The 5,053-nt window shown below is 39.1% G+C and overlaps 1 pseudogene; it reads right to left on the minus strand.

Moving 5' to 3' along the window:
- Nucleotides 1-1,799: 1,799 nt before the first annotated feature.
- On the minus strand, nucleotides 1,800-4,628 carry LOC114492580 (annotated as a pseudogene).
- Nucleotides 4,629-5,053: the final 425 nt, after the last annotated feature.

Here is a 5,053-nt window from a genome sequence, read left to right on the forward strand (position 1 = left end):
GCTAATTAGAAATGCATTATTTAGTCCTGGCTGGTGTAGCTCAGTGGATTGAGCATGAGCTATGAGCCAAAATATCGCCAGTTCCATTCCTACTCAGGGTACATGCCTGGTTTTCAGGCCAAGTCCCCAGTAGGGGGCGTGCAAGAGGCAACCATGCATTGATATTTCTCTCCCTCTCTGTCTCCTTCGCTTCTACTCTCTCTAAAAATAAATAAATAAAATCTTTAAAAAAACTTAGAGTTAAAAAATGCATTATTTAATTTCTGAATATTTAGACTATCTCCATATATCTTTTTTGTTATTGGTTTCTAATTGAATTCTGATGTGGTTACAGAGCATATTAAATATAATTGTAATGCTATTACATACATCAAGATTTGTTTGATGGCTCAGTGTCATTATCTATAGATTGATTATGTATGTGCATTTGAGAAGAAGATACTTTTTTGCTGTTTTAGGTTGTGATGTTCTATAACCATTAAATAGAGGAATTGTGGTTCAGATCTTCTGTATCACTACTGATTTTCTATTTACTCATTCTATCAATTACTGAAAAAAAGCATTGAAATTTTGTATTTCTTCTTCCAGGTCTGTTAGTTTTTGCTCTATGTATTTTTCCCAACTGTTTTTTGAATGTATAAATATGTAGGTTTATGTCTTCTTAATGAATTAACCACTTTATTATTACAAAATGTCTTTTTTATTTTTGACAATAACCTTTGGCTTTGAATCCATTTAACCTGATATAAGTATAACCATTCCCATTTTCTTATGATTACTGTTTGTCTAGTATATCTTTTTCTATTCCAGCCTTTACTGTCTCTGAGTTTTTGTATTTAAAGTGGGCTTTCTTGTAGATAACACTTGTTGAGAATAGCAAGTTTGGCAACCTCAGCTTTTTATTTTTAATATTTGGCAATTTATATTTGATGTAATTATTGATACAGTTGGATTTAAATATAATAGTTTGCTATTCATTTTCTATTTGACCTAATTGATCTGTGTTCCTTCTTTGTATCTTTTTCTACCCACTTTTTCTATCCGCTTTTGGATTTGAGTATTTTTATATGCTATCATTTCTCCTCTGTTGTCTTATTGATGATAGCCTTTTTTTAATTAACTTATTTTCATACTGGTTGTTCTGGGGTTCACAATAACTATCTTTACTCATCACAATCTGTCTTCAAATATTATACCACTTTACACTTGTATATTTCCACTTCTCCCTTCCATCCTTTGTATCATTAACATTGTCGTGTATTCTTCCTCTGCATATGTTACAAATTCCACAATATGTTGTCATTATTTTTGCTTTAAACAATCAATTGTCTTTTAAAAGAAATTTAAAAATTAGAAATAAGTATTTTATATTTAATCACTTTATACTAAATATTTACCATTTTTAGTTTTCTTTATTCCTTTGTACAGATCCAAATTTCTATCTGGGATTATTTCTTTCAGCTTTAAAAATATCCTCTTTCACTTCTTTTACTGCAAGCCTGAAAATGTTTTTATTTTTGTCTTTACTTTTGGAAAACATGTTTGTTAGTTATAGATTCTAGATTAACAGTTTTTTTTTTCTTTCAGCACTTTAAAGATGTCACTTCATTTTCTTTTGGCTTCCATTGTTTCTCCTCCCCCCCACACCAAGTTTCAAATATTTATTAATCAGCATAAACCTGAATGCAGTGTATCCACACGATCTTGTGTCTTTGGAGGAGAACTATTTCCTGGTTCAGTGGAAAATTGTGCAGATGGCTCCTGGAAGACCTTCATTCTAAGCAGCTTCAGAGTTTCAGTTAGAAGTCTAGGCCTTCCTTCCTCGGTTTGCTGCCATCTGCATTCACTGAGTAGGACTTGTATTGATTACTGGGGCCCAGTCTGTTCCAGGCGTCTGGGTTATTTTATGTGTCCCAACAGATATCTGGATTGAATGATGGGCCAGGTACGAGATACCCAGTGTGACCCCGGTACCTGTGGGTCCGATAAATACAAAGAAGGGCAGCAAGCTTGGGTGCACCTTGGTCTGACCGAGGATGTGGCGGCACGCCGTTGAGGCCAAGGGCCAGGAAGCAGAGGAACATGAACTACACCGCCCAGGAGCAGGTAGTCCTGTGGTTTGTCTTTGTTTTGCTTAGGTTTTGCTGAACTTCCTGAATCTGTGGGTATATAGTTTTCATTAAATTTTGGGAAACCTTTGGCCATTATTTTTTCAATGTTTCTTTCTGAAAAATAAACAAACAAGAATAGGTGAACTTAGGACTAAACATTTTTTAATGTCATATCTTCCTATATGTATAAATAAAATTTGTCTTTACATTTTTTGTCTTCTTTTCATCTCTAAGTAGCTTTTAAAGTTTTCTTCATGTAGATGGTAAATATTTCTCATATTTATTTCTGGGTGTTTTATATTTTTGTTATTGTGGCGATTATGAATTAGGTCTCTGCTATTACATATGCTAAGCGGTTATCGCTCTTACCTGCACAGGAAGACCATTGGTTTCTCTGCATTAAGCTTGCCCCACCCTCTTTACTGTGCACCACCATCATTTCCCATTCACGGCTTATATTTTTCAGGTGTACCTATATAATGTCAGAAAGCTCTGCTTTCTTGAATTTGCATGTTTCTTTTTCATTATGTCCTGATAGTGCTTTGTGTCTTTTTATTTTCTTCTTTTTGAATATTTTAAGTGTACTTATTTAAAAACCTTTTCATGTTGTTCCACTTTATAGAGTTGATGCGATATTAACTTTCCCAACTACTTCATCTGCTCACCATATTTCAGGATGGCCCCTTTCTTCATGAAACTAGACATGTTTCCCACGAGCTCCTCTTCAGCAGGTAGTTTCCCGTGGAGCCTGGCGAGCCAGCAGTGGGCAGGCGTCTCTGTCCCTGGGTTCCCATTTGCCTTTGTGGGTCCATTCTTGGGTACTTTTTATGTTTTTTTTACTATAACTTTCTTCAGTTATGGTTTGGAGAAATTCTGACCAACACCCACACATGATACAACCTCAGAAATTTGGTTTCTGGAGGTCTATTCTTTCCCCACCCACGGTGCTGGGCAGATGGTCAACTTCCTGCTGCTCCTTAGACCGTGGGCAAGGTTTTCTACTCCTTGTTTCATGACAAGAAAAGCCCTTTCTGGCTTTCAGCTCTGTTCAAAGAGGCCAGTTTCTGTTTCTTGTTACCTGGGGCAGCTTGTAGACAAGTTCTCTCTTCTACGGGTCGTAAAACCCATCCTCTCCGCTGGCACCTGCTTCAGACATTCCTCTCAACCATTTGCCTTAGCGCCTGCTCGACTTTTTGGGTTTGAGTTTCTACTTCTTTCCTGGGACCTGGGAATTTTCCTCAGTTGGTTTGAGTTTTGCTATGAAATGATGATAACACTTCTAGAATTCTATTCTAACATATAATGGTTGCCCGAGAGAGGACTGCCTGCTCTTGGGACAGTTGCTGTTATTGTTTTTGGTACTAATACCATTATGTAATCTCACCACTTTTAGTTATTACTTTAGTTATTATGTTTTTTAGTTACTATGTTTCCTGAGAGAAAAGTGTCAGTAAACTTGATGACAAGCACTCGTTTTTCTACCACCCAGTGCTGTAATTTGGCTTCCCATAATTGGGTAATGATACTTGATGTAATAGCTGTGCCAACCTGATGACCTGCGCCTATATACTGTATGACAAATGAATGAGGCTAAGTTTTATGATTCGTGGGATCTGCCTTTCTCAGGGGTATGTGCGTGGGGGTGGGTACGCAAGTATGAAGAGTAATTGTTAGTGAACCCATTTGGAGGACAGCAGAAAGATGCTCAGAGGCCAAGGTTCCAAATGTTTCTCATTAATTATCTTCAAAACAACTTCTCATCCTTAAAAAAAATTCAATTAGTAAGTGACACATGGCGCTGGAAGCCATGGTGGTAAACTTCCTGATGTACTTGTTTTCATTTTGGGAATTAGTGTAGTGCAGTGGGAACAACGTGGACTTTGAAGCCAGCCAGACTGGGTTCACAATCTGCCTCTACCACTTACCAGCTTGATGGCATTGGATGAGTTACTTCACCATTTGTGCCTCAGTTTCCTCATCTAGAATGAGGAGATGATGATAATGGCACATACCTAACAAAGCTATTGTGCAAATTAATTAGTACATGAACAGCACTTAGAACAGTGCATGGATCAAGAAACCTTAGCTTTAATTGTTTGCTCCAACACAAAGATTGAATCCATAGGGACAAATGGCAAAGAAAATTGAGGCAGAGAGTGGGCTTATGGGGAAAACATCAGGGATGCAGGTTGGCTTTTACTGAGACTCTTACATGGCAACAATATCTGGTCCTTCCGCATGGAGAGCCAGGCTGCCTGGAGCGCAGACCCACTGCGGCGGGCCAGATTGACGAGGACCGGACCGAGGAGCCTGCAGATGGTCTCCGAGGCCTGACCACAGGACCCTGGGTCAGGCAGCCCCAGGCTCTCTTTCTCTCTGTGGGCTCTAACACCACTTTCTTTTCAGTTTATTCCTTATGACTTGTAGTCCTTGTCTCTACTGTTTTCTTTTCCTCCTCTCTCCCTTTCCTGTCTCCCCTAACCTGGCTTTCACCTCATCAGCCTCACCTACAGGCATGTCTCCGCCTAGAGATCACCTTTAGGGCTTGGGATAAGCAAGTCTGGCATGAGCTCCTGACCTGTTTCCTGGCCGCTTGCTCCATCCACATCCACCCAGAGTAGGGCCTTTGTGCCCAATTTATCTTCCTCCAAGGAGAAGGGAAGACTTAGCTGAGAATAAGCCCCTGGATCCCACACAGGAACGAGTCATCCTGCCTAAGCGGGGACAGTGGCTGGTTGTGTTTACTAATCCCCTGGCAGAGTTTTTTCTCACACACAAATTTTGCTCAGGGCCATTTTTGGTGAATAGACATGCAAGCCAGCCTCATCTGTCATTAACTGGGATTTCGGAGTCTAGTCCATTTTGGGTTTTAATTGAGAGAGCACAGGATTAGGGTGGACTGCATGGAAGAAAGAGACAGGAGCAAAGGAAAGAGATTAAAT

This window comes from Phyllostomus discolor, chromosome 3 (assembly GCF_004126475.2).
Source record: "Phyllostomus discolor isolate MPI-MPIP mPhyDis1 chromosome 3, mPhyDis1.pri.v3, whole genome shotgun sequence".
NCBI lineage: Eukaryota > Metazoa > Chordata > Mammalia > Chiroptera > Phyllostomidae > Phyllostomus > Phyllostomus discolor.